The following is an 18,609-nucleotide window of genomic DNA, read 5'->3' on the forward strand; positions in this document are numbered from 1 at the left end:
CAGCATTAGGAAAGGGGAGGAGTGAAGAATGACTTTACTAAAGGCAGCCGCCACCCCAGGAGGTACTCCACATCCAAGTATGGGTGTGTAGTTTCCTCTCCTTTCACAATAAATTCTTTTCTAACTAAATAACCATGTTCTTAAATTATTTTATGCAACATAGCCAAGAACCTAGAGGAATCCAGCACCTTCTGACTTCACTAGAATTCCCCCCAAATTTCAAAGTATGCTACAGTGCTCCTATGAGTCCCTGTATGCTCAGGCTACTTGGGCGCACACTTTGGGGATCACAGATCTACCCAAGACAGACCTGACACCATCCCTAAGTTCTAGAAAAATTAGATAGAAGGTATAAAGTGGCAGATGATGGAATGTGGACACTTGACTTTAACACCAATTAATCAGGCATTTCCAGAAATGTGTACTTCTGAACTTGAATGCTATCCGTGAAAGACTGATAATTCTTGTTCTAGAAGACTTATGTAAATATCAACAGATTTTTTAACCAGAAGAGATGATAGAGGTAAGATGGCCCAACTCCTCTATTTTCAAATACAGAATATAGTGACTAGCCATTGCTTAGCTCTTACGTCAGTCATTATTCTAAGTGCTTTACCGGCATGAACTCATTCTCCTCACCACAATTTCACAAAATGCTATCATTATCCTCATTTTACAGAACAGTAAAGTGAGGTGCAGAGGGATTAAGAAATTTGCCTAGGATCACACAACTAGGAAGAGGAGGAACTGGCATTCACTCCATAGCCTTCTTGGTCCCAAATTCCAAATTATATGTCATTATGGAGGTTAGGCCCTGACAGAATCCTTCACTTAGATTTTTGGTTTATTTTTTTGACAATTTACAAAACGCTTTCAAATCAGCTATCTCCTCTGATAGCCACAACATTTCGAGGTGGGCAGTACAACTATTATCACACAATTTCAAAATGGGGAAACTGAGGCTGTGTGGCTTATAGTCCAAAATTAAGTTGCTAATAAATGGTGGTATGAGGACCAGCCCAGCTTTCGGACTCCAAGTTGAGTAGTACTCTTCACTGTACCATTTTAGGAGATTTTTTTCCCTCTCATACATTCTCAAAGATAATACAAGTGACTTCTCAGAGGACACAAATACTGATAGACTACTACTACTCAATATTCTTCGGGAAAAAAATAATAGCTTCACATTATTGTGCCACATTTCAAGTGTGTCGCCAAAGCACTTAATCTCGTGGAGTCCTCCTGACAGACTTACAAGGTAGATGCTTTCCTCCATTTTACAGATGAGGGAAACTGCAATTCCATCACTGCCCAAATTCATTCAGCTCAGGAAGGCAGGTTTAGTAGACTGCCTGAACCCTAGGTTTTACTAGGGTGTCTTTATCCACTGTGAAGGTCTTTACAAAACGTGATTTGTAAAACAGCACGCTTCAACTACAGGACAAAAGAGTTTTCACTGGCAACGCCAGTATTTTGAAAAATTTTATCTTACCTGCTGCAAAATTGTGACTTTGTAATCACTATTTTCTTTATTTGGAAATTGGTGGAAACAACTGCAATGATTACATACGGAGGTCAAGAGACAGGGTGTTTATTTAATTTGGCTCCATGGGTGAGTAAAGCAGTGGAATTTAAAGAGATTTAAGAAAAGTCACCAAGAACTAAATTTGCAGAGAGAGTTAGTGGGGAAAACAGGAGCAAGTGAGCACATATTAAACCGCTACTGGGCAGCATTAACTTGTCCCCTATTTCCTCCTCACATTCCCTGTCCAAGTGGGCGCTTTTCCTGGTTCATAGGAGAGGAAGTGAAGCTCAAGGTGACTAAGGGCTAGAGACCCTTCCACCCATGACATCATCTGGGATCTAACTCTCTAACCTAAACTCTTTTCTGTGACCAGCTTTCCTGGCCAAAGAAACTGATCATGCAAACATTGGACATGGATTGCCTGTGCATATATATAAATCAACAAGCAAGAGCAGTATTTTCTAACAATTAATTTCAAGATCCTGTTTCATAAAGAAAGACAAACAAACGAAACCACCCAGGCCCTCAGGGCAAGAAGACCCAGCCTAGAGAGGATCGGCATTCTGACATCTCCTAAGAAGCCAGTTCCCCAGCTCCTGAGAAGACAATGCAATTCATTGGACTCACCCAGGACAACTAACACAGAGACGACGTTGGACAACGCCCATCCCAAGGAACAGAGAGAGTCTGCAACTGCAAGCAAGATAGTTTCATCCTTCTGCCCCATGGGATCGAAACCCCTCTCAGTTAGGAGCAGAGTGGGCATCAACATCCCAAAATCCTCAAGACTGGGGAATGAACAGTGGACTAAAATAGACTTATTACTATTCTATTATAGTCTTATTATTCTAGCAATGGAAAAACTCTTATCATTGATATAAAGGCAGTGCCCACTAGAGATTCTGAGGGATGGGAGAGGGAAGAATAGGTGTAATATGGGGGTATTTTCAGGACATTGGAATTGTCCTGCATGACATTGCAATGATGGATACATACCATTATATATTTTACCAGAACCTAGAAAAGTGTACAGGACAGAGTGTAAACTATAATGTAAACTGTAGTTCCTGGTTAGTTGCAACGCTTCAATATGTGTTCATCAATCGTAACATATGTACCACACTAATGAAGGATGTTGTTAAAGTGGGAAAGTGTGGGAGGGGTGGGAGTGGGGCAATACCAATGCCCTATATTTTTTATGTAATATTTATGTAATCTAAATCTTCTTTAAAAATAAACAAAATTAATTAGAAAAATAATAATAAAAGCAGATGCTGAAATAAGGAGAGAAATATATATATATATATCACCTTGCTCAAAAAGCAAAGAATTTAAGTTTTCTTGTTCATGAACACGGTGCTTAGATTTAAAAAAAAAAAAAAAACAAGAGAAAAAACTGTATTAGATATGAAAATTTAAGCCATAAATAAATAACTAGATAGTTTCAAATACTAATAATAATAATTACAAAGCAATGTTTTACAAAAAGATCAAGTCTGGAGTAGTATTTTTAAAAAGAAGAAAAAGCCCCACAACTTGTCAAAGACATAGCTGTACTTTTTCATGTTTGTCAGTACAGTCCATCAGCCCTCGTTTCTTTCCAGAAGGAAGTTGCCATACCCTTGGTCAAATAAATTTAACTCTCCCACTGCAATACCGGAAAGCACAGGAAGAGCATGCAGGTTCCAATGCACGCAGACTGGCTCAGTATCTCCATAGAGAAATATGAAGTGGTCCATGGTGACTCTTCCATTAGCAAGGAAATGGGAAGCTGTAATTTTTTTTCTTTTCTGAATTTTCAAATAGTAGTCACCTTCAATGGTGGTTGTCACGATCCATGAGTTAATTCACGTCAAGCTCTTAGAACAGTGTAAGCACACGGTAAGCACTCCAAACTAATGTTACCTATTGTTATTATCATCCTCATCTTTATTTTTACATCCATTGACCTACGCTCGGCATTCTGTGTAAGGCTTGCAGGTCAAAGTGTGCAGTGACAGAAAGCTCAAGGCACATGAGCTCCGTTCATAGGTTTGCCTCCCATTTCCATCAACGGGGCCTGTTAAGATAGAAATACCTCTTAGAGCAGGCACATTTTCAGTTTTTAGAACGCAATTTCAGATTTGTAGCAGTTAGAACACACACACACTTAAGTACGTAAGTACTAGACCTGAAAATTTAGCATTTGGGTTTTTAGGAAGCCACATTAAACTTGAAGATATTTGAGAGCTCTTTTAATGTTTCAATTTTAAAAAGTTACAATAAGACATAGCATAAAAAAGATTAACTTGGCAGTGTCTATTTTATTCCTGTTTCTTCTGATGTTAAAAAGTAAATTCTAATAACGTGACAGAGGCACAGGAAGAAGAGGGAGTGGAAACACAAGGCTTGAGTTTAACAAGTGGTACCTGGTATTTCTAAACACTCCCTCTCGCCCAAAAGGACATTACGAATATATAAAAGAGAATACTAAATTGCCTTTAACAGAAGCCAGAAGCTTGAACTTATTTGTGTCTTTTTGTGCATTCACTCAATCAACCCACTTAACCTTTTTCCGTACTATCCTTTTGGCTCTTAGCACTTCCTCCTGTATAGTAGCTGAGTTATATCTGTTTATCTCCCCTACCAGACCAAAAGCTCCTTAAAAGTAAAGACTATTTTACCCTTGTATCTGTAGAGTGTTTCCTTTGGCTTGCTTTAGGACATAATAACCTCTCAACCACCATTTAAATGAACAATTTAATCAAGCATTCAATGAGTATTTAATGAATATCTACTTATTTGCGAAGTCCTGTCTTGATACTGTAGAGGATACAGAAAAATATGAGGAATAGTTCCCATTTTAAAAGAGTTTAGAATTTAATAGGATAGATAAGACTCAGAAAGATGGCTGTTTATAGACAAATAGGTGGATGGATGGATGGATGGATAGATAGATAATCAGACAGATAGATGATAGATGGTAGATAATAGATAGATGATAGTTACATAGAAAATAGTAGAAAGAAAGAGAGGGAACGAGAGAGGGAGGGGTGGGAAGGGAAGGGAAGGGAGGAAAGGGAGGGGATTTAATCCACTGTTTGTGGATTGACTCAATGAAGGTAATATCAACTGTCAGATTTAAAAGATAACTCAGCTCACAAAGGCTAAGCTCCTAATTTTACAAATAATAGTTGGTCTTAAGATGTTCCCTCCCACACAGAGCTTCCTCCCTCTTCTACATTTGTCAAGACCCAGGTCAGTCTTCACCTTCCTTGAAAAGTCTTTTTTGTTGTTGTTTTAATCCGTGCAAAGTGAACCTGCTATTCTCAGAAATCACCCTCCTTCCTTTCTGAATTTTCAACTTCATTAATTACCCATTGTACATAATAGTCATTTAAAATTTTCTAGATCATGAAAAATTTCAAGGACACAGTAAAATACAGAATATGATAAAACAGAGAATCAAATACCTGCCCACTATCCAGATTTATCAAATGTTCACATTTTGCCACATTGGCTTCAGATCTTTATGTAAACAGGTTAAAAATATATAAAAATCATGTGGGAGGATGTATGCCCGTTACAGCAAAGTGGTTACTTCCCAGAAAGGGAAAAAAGTGGAGAGACAATGGGATGGGTAGATGGGGCAAAGGTTGGGAATTTAGCTATTAACTGTCTTTGAAAGGTTGATAACACCAACAAAAAGGTCATGGCAACTGGTCTCGGTTTTCCCTTTCCTTTGACTGAGGCTGCCCTTGTGATAGTGTTGTGAGAGCATTGGGATGAGACTTCCCCATGTTTAAATCTTGACTCAGTAGCCAGCTTGATGGCAAGCTCCTGGAAGGTAAGGCCTTATCTTACCCACATTTGTCTTCCGCTTGGCACAGAGTCACACTAAGCACATTGCAGGCTGATTTGATTTTTTTAATCTTTGTAATTCCTGTGAATATGGCACATGCAGTTCATTTTTTACATTTTAATAAGGCTTTCACTCTCAAATTATTAACATTTGCAATGCCTTCATTTATCATCTCACTTCCAGTCTTCCCAAGAATGTTGTAACTATAGCAAGTCAAATTTACATGTGGTCTCTAACTTGTTTCCAAGGGACTCCCATTACAATGAGGATGAAAAATTGCAGAACGCTGTCTTCAATCCCATCTGCACATTCTATGCTTTAGGGATTCATTAGACACATTTTCTTTGCCTAGTTTGAAGATAAACTATGGCAGCATCTCCATGGTGGGGCAAATGTAATCTTCTCTGGCCTGATCCAGTGCAGATGCTTAGCTGCATGGTGGAATTGAATGTCTCAAAGGTCAATAACTCTTTCTATCATTTTTCATTAAAGTGCTTGAAGCAGGCAGTTCTTGAAGGAATAATTACTTGGAATCTGGCATATGATTCCTGTTCACCCCAGTGAGTTAATCTTGAGAATTCAACTCCAAAGCCAGTCCTTGACAGGTTTTTGCGGGAGTTTCACCTCACACCTTGGAACAACTGAAACATCTTAGGAAATCCATATTACCAAAGTCAGAATTCCCAGGATGAATGCAGAGGCACAAAACTCAACCATCTCCAATGCACGAGGGTGGGTAGATTTGCCAGGTTGGGAATGGAAAGGAAAATGAGGGAGGGGATTGCCTTAGGTTCAAACCTGGATTTACTATAGTTTCAGGGCCAGTCCAACAAAGCTGTTGTTATTCTAACTTCCAGGCTCTGATGACAGAATCCAGCTCCTAAGCACAGACTCAGCTTTAACCAACCGCCTTGGGGAGCTCAGTTGTCCTTCCCGACCAGAAGACTCTCTTAGCCTAAACCCAATTCTTGTGGCCAAGCTAAAAATCTTAGCAGACAGAAGCAAGTTCAGGGCTTGGGGAGCAGAAATAACGCAGTCCGAAGTGATCTAATCATTTCAGAATGTGCTTTTTAACATGACCTACTCTAAGTGCTGGACGGATTAACTGGTAGAGGGAAAATCCTCTGTACAACTATCTGAGGAAATCGGTAGGTATATTAGCTAAAAATCTCTTTGGTAACTAAGAATTCAAGCTACTCTGGCTAGGGTAAACCAAAAGAGGAATATAGTCGGAAAAAGCTGAGGTGGCTCAAGAAAGAGAAAGAAGGCTGAATAACTAAAAGCTGGGCAAGGCTAGGAAACAATCACCCGACTCACATCGCTGGAGCAATGCTGTCCAAAGGCAATAAATTCAAACCGTATATGTACTTTTAACTTTTCCAGTAGCCACATTAAAAGAGACAGGTGAAATTAATTTCAGTATTTTATTTAACTCAATATATCCCAAGTATTATCATTTCAACATATCATCAAATAAAGAATTACTGACATATTTTCTTTTCTTTCATGCCAGGTCTTTGAACTCTGATGCTTATTTCACGCTTAAAGCACCTCTCAGTTGAACCAGCCACACTTGAAATGCTCACCGGCCATGCGTGGGTAACAGCTTCTCTACTGGACATCCCAGCTTTGGAGGGCGGCCATTGATCCCAATTATTACTAAAGATGCCTTACAGCATCTCCCAAATTTCAGAAAGCTAGAAATATGATTGGCCAGTGAGGGTCCTGGCTGGGCTGGATGGATCAGCCAAAGGGGTACGGACAGCTGTGGGGCCAGCCACAGACAAGGCCCCCATGAGCCAGGCAGCTAGCTTAGGAAGGGATGCTGAGAAGGAGTTTGGGGTTTCAGAGGGATTTTTTTTAAAGCTTCCCAGGTGATTTACGATGAGACAGGTTTGAGAATCAGTGATCCATTTATCCCTCTTTGTTATTTATTAAGAACTGAAGCCAAAACTGTTCATTCAACTACTTCAAAGATTTGGGCCTTCTTGTCTTGTCATGGAGCTCCCGTCAGGATGCGTGTGCTGGGTAGGGGGAGAGGCATGGTGACTCTTCCTCCACTCACTGAGGGGGTCCTCAGTGGATGCACCCAGCCCTCCATGCCCTTCCTGAACTTCTGATATGTATGACCTCATTCCCCAAGACTTCAGAATATTGCCTAGACTAGGTCAACCCTTCTTACCCAAACATAGACTTAAGGCCTCAGGAGCACAGCCTCTCTCCCCAGTTGCAGTGGTATTCTGGTAAACTGGCTGCTACCAGGGGAGGAGGTAGGGAGCTCCAGTTTGTAGCATTTGCCAAGTTCTGGGGTATAAATATTCCCACCATGGCCAATTTTAAGCTACTGGCAAAAATCCTGGAAATTTTACAAAATGCTCTTGCAGCCCAATACAAGCTACCTCCAGCACACTACTAGAGTATTGCTAAAGCATTTCACCTTCTACATAGTTCCGATTCTTACCCTTCTCTCTGTTCTCCAAAGAAGCAGCATGGTGTAGATAATGGCTTTGGAGCCAGTCACACCCTTGGCTAACTCCTGGGTCTGCCCTTCTCTTCCTAGCAGACTTCTTTCATGCTGAGTTAACTGCTAACTAACCTACAAGATGATGGTGAGGATTAGAGAAAACCCGTGGAAAGCCTGCACATAGCAAGCACTCCATAAATGCCACTTTTTTTTTAATTACTTTTTTTTATGTTTAAAGAAGCTTTAGATTACGTAAATGTTATATAAAAAATATAACAGATTCCTTTATGCCCCACTCCCTCCCCCTCCCACACTTTCCCACATTAATAACGTCTTTCCTTAGTGTGGGGCATTTGTCACAATTGATAAACGTATATTGCTACTGACCACGATCTACAGTTTAGTTTGCACTCTGTCCTGCACACTTTTGTAGGTTCTGACAAAATATACAATGATATGTATCCATCACTGCAATGTCATGCAGGGCAACTCCAATGTCCCCAAAATGGCCCCATATTATACCTATTCTTACCTGCCCTTCTCCTCAGAACCTTTGGTGGCCGCTGCATTTATATTAATGATAAAAGTTCTTCCATTGCTAGAATAATAATGTCTATAGTAGAATAATAAGTCTACTTTAGTCCATTGTTCATTCCCCAATCTTAAGAATTTGGGGATGGTGATGCCCACTCTGCTTCTAATTGACCCACTCTGCTTCTAATTGAAAGGGGTCTTAGATCCCATGGGGCAGACGGATGGAACTATCTTGCTTGCAGTTGCAGATGCTCTCTATTCCTTGGGATGGGAGTTGTCCATCATCACCCCTTTGTTAGTTTTCCTGGGTGAGTCCAGTGAACTAGAGAGTAGGTGTTGCAACTCTGCTGAATTTCAGGCATAAATGCCACTTTTTAAATTTTGAACAGCAAATTCACATAGCAAGTCAGAACTAGAACCAGGATTAGAACACAGAAAAGTCCCTTTGAAGATATGAAAATAGATTGCCCAATCTGTCCAGTTCAGGATATTGCAGAGAGGTAAAGCACCTACATCCCTGACCTTTGTGTGTATTCCTTGGAGTCAATGGTGGGGAAAAGGGGAAGTAAACAGTGAAATAATTATTGAGAATTTTCACGATTCTGAAATGAAAAAATAATATCTGGTCCTTTTAAGATCTAGACACCATAACATAAAATTCTTATAAGATGTTCTCAGCCTTTTAACCACCTTGTCCCAACAAAAAGAAAGGCATTTTTACATTTCTAAGTTTAATTAATATAGTATAAACAATTTTGTTGACAACACTGGAGAATTTGGCCATACCAGCCGTTCTTATTTTGGCAAAATGTGATCAACAAGTCCATTTCCCAATGGGAGGAATCTGAGCACACAGTTGCCAGATTTCCCCTGGTCACAGAACATTAGGGCTGAATCTTAGTGTTCAGACATGTGGAGTATTTTTTTACCTTCTGTATTCGTCTTCCCGTAAGAGGTACTTCCTCACCCAAAGTCTGTTGCCATGTGCTGATGCAAGATGGTGGGTGGCATCTACAAGCCTTCCTTCTTCCTCCTAAAGCTCTGTGGGTCCAGCTCCTTCCGATCTCAGCTGTAGGCTAGCATAGGGCTCATCTCTCTTCCCAGGGCTTATTTCTTTCCAGGCTCAGCTGCTCTGGTCTATTCACAAGGTCAGCTGTAAACCATCAGGCTCATCTCTCTTCCCTGAGCCTCTGCCATTTCTAATGAGCTGTCTCTATTCCTCTGTTTTCTTCTCCTATGTGTCTACTTTCCTATAAGAGTCTGTTTTATCAGCCCAAGGGGACTGGGGACTCAACGCTGAGTCACTCTCTAATGATGTGGTTGAATCAAAGCCCTAATCTTACCATAATTTACTCAGATGTCTCAGCTGAATCTAACACAACCAAAGGGTTATCACGCCCAGCAGAACAGAACAGTTTACAAACATAACCTCTCTTTTTCACAAATAATCTCAAACTTCCACAGCTTCCTTAAAAACTCCCTACACACACCTCAGCTCCCCTATACAACTTTCATCATTTACTCATTACCTTAGTCAACAATGTGCATGTGGATCCAGGGCCAACCACCGAGGGCGAGGATTGTGTGGAATGGAAGCCCATGTCTACAGTTGAATTCTGGCTCTATACACCAGCTGTGTGATTTGGGCAGTTTACTTTACCTTCTGGTGCCATTTGTAAAAAGGAAGTAAGAGTAATCCTTACATCAGTGAGTTGGTATGATGATTACAGAATGTAGTATATGTGAAGCGCTTGCCACAGTTCCTGGTGTCTTGTGAGACACTGAATACAAACTGGTTATCACTGTTACTATGAGCCTAGTCCTGAATCAGACTGGCATGGAGTTACAGTCCAATGGAGACAGCTCTGAATAAATAAATATGAAAATTTTAGGTTTAAAAAAAAATGTGTTTTGCAAAATCTTATTTCTACAAATATTACCTGAGTTTCTGATTGTGAGGCTATCCTATAATTACGTGTTGGGAGAAATTAATCTTACCTAATCAAGGTTTTCCAGTCTTTCCAAGCATAAAGCAAAGATTTGATGTCATTATTCACTCTTGATTTTACATGTGGGATTTTTATGTGGGTGTGGGAGTTAGCAAAGGGGTGAGGGGTGGAGGGACTCATCTATTTCCCCAATACAGCTTTCAAAGGTGTTCTTAAAGTACAGAAGAAAGGGTAACAGGTAAATAGGTTGAAAAACACTTGTTCGTGTTGAAGCTTGACCAACGCAAGTCTGAAAGCAATTTTGAAGTATCCCACACATTCTCTGATAACATTAAAAATAAATAAATATGATGCTATCAGGGCTGAGGTCCAGTGAGAAACATGACGGCTTTGTTTTTATCAGCAACAACTTTGGGAGTCAGGAAGGTGGGAGGCAGCAAGCCATGAGCCAGTGTGCCCCACTGCCAGGGTGCCCGGGGATCTTACGCGAAGGAAAGAGGTGGCCGTGTTTATCGGAGTCAAGAAACATTCACTCAGCTCTCTAAAAAGGAGACTGGTGGCTTAAAGCTATGGACCCCAGAAAAACATATTCTAAAGCTTAATCCATTCGTGTGGACGTGTGAACCCACTGTAAATAGGACTTTTGATAAGGTTACTGCAGTTAGGGTGTGGCCGGACTGAATAAGGAGGAGTCCTTTATAAGCAGAATGAAATTCAGATACACAGAGAGAAAGTCACAGAGAGCAGCCAGGAACCAGAAACCAGTGGAACCCAGAGAAGCCAGGAGAGGCCACCTCGTGCATGGACATGACACGGAAAAGTCAAGGACCAAGGATCGCCGGCAGCCAGCCCTGGAACGCCACAGTCTCCCGGAAGGAAGCATCACCTTGACGACTCCTTGATTTTGGAGCGCTTTTAACCTCAAAACCATAAGCCAATAAATTCCTGTTATTTAAGCCAACTCATCATAGGGCATTTGTTTTAGCAGCCAGGAAACCAAACCAAGATGTATCAAAACTATTTATACAGTTGTCTTCTACCTGCACTGAATCTATGGGCCAATTCTGATTTCCAATATTTAAGCACTGAATTAAGAACTATCTATATTATGGTTTGTTTTTTACTCATGTTTAATTTTTTTTTTTCAAGAAGACGTATTATCTGAATTCTAGTTGTATACCTTGGAAGGACTTTTCATATAAATTATTTCATAAATCAGAAAATAAAATCCCTTTTCAGGTCACTGTGCCCCGAGGTTCTGTCAGCTGCTTGAGAGCAAAACAGTCAGACAAAAGGAACCATCCAAAATTTCCCCAAGCTGGATTGCACTAGAATCATCTGGAAAGTTTGTTCGAAATACAGCTTTCTGTTTACTCTGTTTACCTGGGATTGAGTCAATGGCCTGGGGTAAGGTGTGGGAATCTCTGTAAGTATATGTATGCTAACTTCCCCTCCCCATTCAGCTGGGTTTGGGAACCACTGAGCTCACCCACCTCCCTCATTTTACAGGTGAGAAACTGAGGGCCCAGAGGACAGAAATGACTTACTCTACACCATGGCGGGAGTATAGGAAACTTGCATTCCCTCCACTTCTGCTCCAGGGTCTGAAGCAGATTAAAAGTTGAATTCAAGTGTAGCCAGCCACCTAGTGGGGTCAGGAGTCAGCAGTAAATAATATAAGCCAGTACAGCGTAGTGATTAAGAGGCCCCGCCCTGGAGCTGACAAACCACAGTCCAATCCTCTCGGTCAGCCACTTTCCAGCCATGGGGAAAGTCACACTGGAGGCAAAAACCCAGCTGAGCATTGTCTCTTCCACTGTCACAGGAGATTTCAGTTCATGTCCTTGCAAAATTAGAAATGCCAGAGATCTTCAGGGTCCCTCTCAAATCTTTGGAACCACAACCTTTGAATTCATGAATATCAAATGGTATTGAAGTTAATAAATACATCCCCACCTCACCCCCAACTCAGCCTACAAATAAAACAAAGGGGCTCTGCCTAACAATTTAATTGGACCCTGACGGTGGGTGTATCAGTGCTGCTTTTTTGGCAATTAACCCCCTACCCCAACTGGTGCAGTTTCTGCAAGGGGAGTGGAGATTTATGTGGGGAAGGAAGCCTTGACTGGGAAAGAGCAATCAGGAAGTCTGGGGAGAAATTTAGGAACTGAGGATGTTCTCAGGAGAGAACGTCCTTGCGAAGATTTTAACTTGTCAGAGTTCCAAAAAAGGAGAGGCTAATTTTGTGTGCACTTCAGGTCTTGCTTTCTTGTGGTTCCCACTGGTCACCTGCTTCCTCCAGAAAGAGCAGCCTTGTTGGTGTGCAGTGCAGGGACAGGGCAGTTTTAAGGAGTCGTCTCGCCCCACCCCACCTCTCTGCTCAGGAACAGGGAGCCACACCTTATCTAGGGGATCAAATCCTGAAGTTCCAGGAGATGAGCACCAGCAAAACGAGGGGGGGCTCACAGCAACCGGAGCATGACAGAAGGCCACCTAGTGTGATGGAGATGACATGGAGATGCTCCCAAGGTACCACTTTGGAGGGACGTAGATGAAAACTTGCAGGTTCCCACTGTACATCAGGAGGACTGAGTGGTAAAACCAGGTGTCAGGACTCACTTCATCCACCTGTCGGTTAGATAGGCAGACGTTGCAGGGCCTTTTCCAGCATGTATTTACAGCACAGAAAGCAGGCAGCAGTTTTTGCGGGCGAGCAGGCAGCCATCAGTCTGTGGCTATGACGGTTCCACCGAGGAAGAAAGAAAAGGAGGATCCTTTCTCCGTGCTGCCACTGTCTGACCTTGGGCCGGTGGCGCCACCCTTCTGGACCTCAGGACCCTTCCTAGTGGTGTCCCATCATTTCGCAGATTATTTCTAAGATCCTTTCCAGCTCAAGGGCGCCATGATATGCTTGTGCCAGGCCTGAGCTGGCGTCTTGGCCGTAGGTAGAGGAGCTGACAGATTTCCTTCTACTCGAGCTGCTCATGATAAATAGAGGTTGGGGAGAGCAGGCAAAAAAAAAAAAAAAATGAGTCCCTAGTGATATATTTGTATTTGAAAGCTGAACGCAAGTCCTAAATGAGCTTCAGAAACCTGAGGGTCTCCCCCAGGTCCCCCACCCACCCCCACCTGACATCCTGCTGGGCCTTTTCCAAGAGGCTCCAGATTTGAAAGCTAAAGAAAGATAAAGGTGGGGAAAGGCTGTTCTCTGCTTCTGCTCTCAGCCCAATTCCCTTCAGCCCTTGGAGCACGGCCAAGCAGTGACTAATTACCCCTCTTCCTGCTCTTGGGTCTCTCCTCCCAGAGGCCGGCAACATACCTCAGGCTATCGAAGTTCCTAGAAAAAGCAGTCTTTAGGGGTTTTTTCTGCACAGGGATCAGGATAAGAAAAGGAAAATAGCATTCCAAGGCCTGAACAATGGAGGCCTTTGTTGCTCTATAAACTGGAGGCAGTGTGCTCTGTCAGCTAGCCCAGGCTGGGTGAGGCGTGCAGCCATTTTGAACTGAGCCCGACTCCTTCTCACCGGCTTCGTGGAACACCAGAAAAGGGCTGTGGCAAGTTTAATTTACACAGATTCCAGTGAGCAAGAACTGTTTGTCCCTCTTCCCTAGCACTGACTGTGTCAGCACAAAGAGCCAACTGGTTAGGGATTTTCTAGTACTTTCCTTTATTTATTTTTTAAATCACACCACTATGGTCTTCCCTTTTCATCTAACATTTATTGAGCACCTACCATTGGCAAAATTGGGCCTATGACTTCTGGGAGAGAAAAACAGTCCCTGAAAAAGAGAAACTCACATCCAATGAGTTGTTCTCAGCCCTTCTTAAAAATGCCAAAGCCTGGCCCCACCCCAGACAATTGGACCTTTTTTTGGTGGTGGGGCCTGGGTAACTGCAGCTCGAAAAATCTCTGCAGTGACTTCAACATGCTGGCAAGGTTAAGATCCACTAACCTGGAGGGAGAGGCAGAAAGAGGGCACAGGATGCCTGCCATCACCGCAGGGATATATAGTTAGATGTGCCCTGGGTGGATTTTAGGAAGTCCCAGCATCGTGAAATCTAACAGATGGGATGTCACTGTGAAAAATCTAATTGGGGTCAAGGTGTCCCAAGGTATTACTATGGGATAGTATATGAAAGAGGAAAACTAGCTCAGAAATTAAGGACTGCAAAGGAGGGGGGGGGGCAGTTTCCAGGGACTTTACTCAGAGGATAGTCCAACATCAGCCAAATATTCAAGCTAGGAATCCTGGGAGCTGCAGTACCTCCAAATCCAAGAAGGAGCAGATAACTGGTCTGCATATTGAATTTTCTCTTCACTGGTGATAAGGTTTCAATTCTGATGACTTTAGGACATGGTGTATCTTTTCCTCTGTAAGAGGTTCTTCACATTCACAAACTGCACCCAAATTGCCTGATACTTAAGAGTGTGATGAAACTGTTATAAAGTACCTTTCAGAGCCACTGACAAATAGCTGCTATAGCAAGTGTGATTGATTTAGTTAAGTATATAATGCTGATGTTGGTTTTATTCACTTTTGGAAACACAGTTGTTTCTTTTATAAAGTAATGTATCAAAAAAGTTTAGGAAATGCAGAATTTTTTTTTAAAAAAGGGAAGAAATTCTCTTGTAGTCTTGAGTCTTGACAGTCTCATGCCTGTCTGCAAAGATAACTATATATTGATCATTTCCTTTCAGTCTTTTCTCTTTTTTTTTGGTTTTATGAAGAATACAATTTTGTATTATTTCTTTTTTTACCAAACTCCATGACGCGGGCATTCTCTTATATTATTATTTTAAAGAACTCTTCATAATGATTACTTTTACTTGCTTTACAACAGCCACTGTGTGACTAGGCTATTATAACTTAATGATTTCTATATTGCTGGGACTTTTTGGTTGGTTCTAATGGCTTACTAACAAAAATAAGTGAATGCCTTCATTCATAAAAGTGCTTTTTTTTTCCAGCTCCCAAGAACAAATCTACTGGGTCACATAGTCTTTAAATCACTTGATATATAATATAAAATTATTTTTCTAAATTACAGCGTCACCAAATTTCAGTGTCATGTTGTAAGTGTAAGTACGTGATGTAAGCACACGGGGCTATATTGAGGTAGGGGCTATAAGTGAGAGAAATGGATTGCCATTAATGTGTTAAAATAAAAAACCAAAACACCTGCTCAAAAAATAAGAGCACAGGAAGTTAGATTTGTTGGCAAAAGTTGCTTTCTATGTGGAGAAAATAAAGTTGAATTTTTTGCTCATACCATATGTATTAGTCAGCCAAAGGGGTGCTGATGCAAAGTACCAGAAATCTGTTGGCTTTTATAGGGTATTTATTTGGGGAGAAGATTATAGTCATAAGGCCATTAAAGAATAAGTTACTTCCCTCACCAAAGTCTGTTGCCATGTATTGGAGCAAGATGGTTGCCAGTCTCTGTGAGGGTTCAGCCTTCTTCTCCCTCCTAAGGCTCCGTGGTCCCAGCTTCTTCCAATCTCAGCTGTAGGCAGGAGGGCTTGTCGCTCTCCGGGGAGCTCATTTCTTCCCGAAGCCGCAGGATCCTATGTAATGAGCTGTCTCTTGTCCCCTATGTTCTCCTTCTCTCTGCATTTACTTCTTTGTGAGTGTCCACCTACCAAGGGGGTGGGGACTCAAAGTCCTACTGATGTGGCCGAATCAAAGCCCCAATCTTAATTTAATCAAGTAAAAGTGAAACTTCTGAATTTAATACAATCTAATACGCCCAGAGGAACAGGTGAGTTTACAAACATAATCCAATATCTATTTTTTTAATTCATAAAAAAATCAAACTGCCATATCAAATGCAAACATAAACTTCAAATAGATTGAATGTGTAAGGCAGAACCATGAAGGTAATAGAATATGATGGATGAGAGAATATCTTTAAGACTGCAGGATGACAAGGGTGTCTTACATAAACTCCAAAAATATAAAACATGAAAGTAAAAAATCACAGTTTTGATTCTATTAAAATTAAGGCTTTCCATTCATCAAGGACACAACAGACAAAATTAACAAATCAACAACCTAAAAGATGTTCACAAACTCTAAAAACAACAAGGAACCTTTAGAAATCAAATGATAAAAGATAGAAACTCTATAGAAAATGAGAAAGTGGTATGAATAAGCAATTCACAGAATGGAAAGCCTAAATGGCTAACAAGTAGAAGAGTTCAATTTCTCTCCTAATAAAGAAATGCAAATTAAAACTAGACACCACCTTACACTCAGCAGATGAACAGAAAGTAGAAAGTCAGATGACGCACTCACGTGCATTGGCAGATGTGTGATCTAGGACAGCCCTTCTGAGCTATTATCAGTAGTTCTTCATGATATTAGGAATGCATGTATAAATGAAATAGAAAGTCTGCTCTTGGGGATATGATCCTGAGAAAGCTTGCATAGGTTCACAAGGGGAAAATACAGGTATTAACACATCAGACTGATGGGAAGAGGGCAGAGGAATGAGAGAAAAAAAAAAGAATAAAACCAAATTAAGAGAGGAGCCCCATAAGGCCCATTCTGACAGCATGCCATAAACTAAGAAGTGTAATTAATTAGATGCTTTCCACCTGAAGTCCAATTTCATTTATTACAGAATTAGTTAGGTGTTTAGCTGGATTAAGTCTCTCAGGTCTGAGACTTCAAGGCAAGGACCAGTTCCAGCCAGGTTGAACTGAATCATGTCCTTACATATCAGTAATGTAAATCATTTAGACCAGTGATAATATTTTAAAACTCCGCCATTCTGACTAGTGGAAAATGTACAACTGAGTTTTGCAAGGTGTTCAAGGATTTTAAAATGAGATAAAATTTTAATTAGATTAGATTGAAAATTAGAAATGTATTTCATTTCATAAAGTGAAGACTTGGTGGTAACTGATATATCCTGAATGTTGTATGGTCTACGAATTCTGGTGTCTGCTATGTTTAATATAAAGGAGTGGCTACCTTAGCTATGTTTTTTTGATGGCTCTGTCATGATTTTTTTTTTCTAGTCTGGTCATTCTCTTTGTCCTTGGGTACCCATCACCTAACCACATTGTCAACCTGGCCTGCCTTGCTGACTCATCCAGAGAAGGATCAGAACTCTACCCAGTAGGTTCTGCAAAGAGGGCATTGGCCAACTCCCTGTTTTATCCTGAGGCTACAAGACACTGGGGTAGATGAATCAAGTACCTCTGCAAACACATGTTCTTAATCTTATCTGGATTTTCCTGTGGGTTTTAACTCATTGTAAATAAGGCCTAATGGAGGCATCATTTTTAGTTAAGATGTGGCCAGCGGAATCAGGATGGTCCCTAATCCAGGTTACTGGAAGCCTCAGAAAGAGAAGGCTTTTGGTCGCAAGAGCAAGAAAGGAGAGCACATCTCCATGCGGGTGGAGGCAGAAATACAAATCAAGGAAACCCCAGGATTACCAGAAACCAGCACCAGAATCTAGTTTTCTAGGAGAAAGCAAGCCTTGCTGACATCTTAATTTGGAATTTAGCCTCAAAACTCTGAGTCAATTAGTCCCTCTTGTTTCAGCCAACCTACAGGGTGACACTTGTCACAGCAGCCTGACATAATAAAACAGACATTCAGCCAGTTCAGATGACCTGCCTGGAGTTCCCTCTCTTTTCCCTGGCCAACTCGTTCAGAAACCATTGATGTCAAAACCAGAAAGCTGCTATATCTATATTAATATGGATGCCTAATAATTATTATCTGTATTAATGTATGAATGATAATTCTATTGTCTATGCTAATGTGTTGGTAAAGGAGAGGATCACCACATAATGATAAAAGGTTCAATTTACTAAGATATTATTTTGTAAATTTTTAAAATAACCTAAAAATGCCTGAAGCAATAAGAAAGATTAATCTTCAGGAAGAAATATTAGTCCACAATCATAGTGGGATATTTCTATGAACTTTTTTTTTGTTTTTGAATGATCCAGGAGACAAAAGAGAATCATCAAGGATTAGATCTGTAAAATTCAAATAAGTTCTGTACCCAATGTTAGAGAATATACATTTCCTCCCTCATTAACACAAGTATATTTCCAAAGTTGATAAGGAACTAAACAATAAAGAAAATCTCAATAAATTTCAAAAAAAGTATCATACAGACCTTGATCTCTGAACAGAACACAATTAGGTAAGAAGTTAGTAACAAGCATTCTCAACTAAAATAACCAAAGCCCAACAATGAAGAAGTGAATATACGTACATCGGGATGTTATATAGCATTCGGTGATGTAGATCAGACATCAGCAAACTTTTT

The 18,609-nt window shown here is 40.8% G+C and overlaps 1 long non-coding RNA gene across 1 annotated transcript in view; it reads right to left on the reverse strand.

Moving 5' to 3' along the window:
- Positions 1 to 3,431: 3,431 nt before the first annotated feature.
- Positions 3,432 to 18,609, reverse strand: part of LOC131276584 (uncharacterized) — a 34,271-nt gene continuing 19,093 nt past the window's right edge. The window contains exon 2 of the long non-coding RNA XR_009184046.2: positions 3,432 to 3,584. This is a non-coding gene — a long non-coding RNA (uncharacterized lncRNA). The remainder of the gene's footprint in view (positions 3,585 to 18,609) is intronic.

This window comes from Dasypus novemcinctus, chromosome 29, assembly GCF_030445035.2.
Source record: "Dasypus novemcinctus isolate mDasNov1 chromosome 29, mDasNov1.1.hap2, whole genome shotgun sequence".
NCBI classification, from domain to species: Eukaryota; Metazoa; Chordata; class Mammalia; order Cingulata; family Dasypodidae; genus Dasypus; species Dasypus novemcinctus.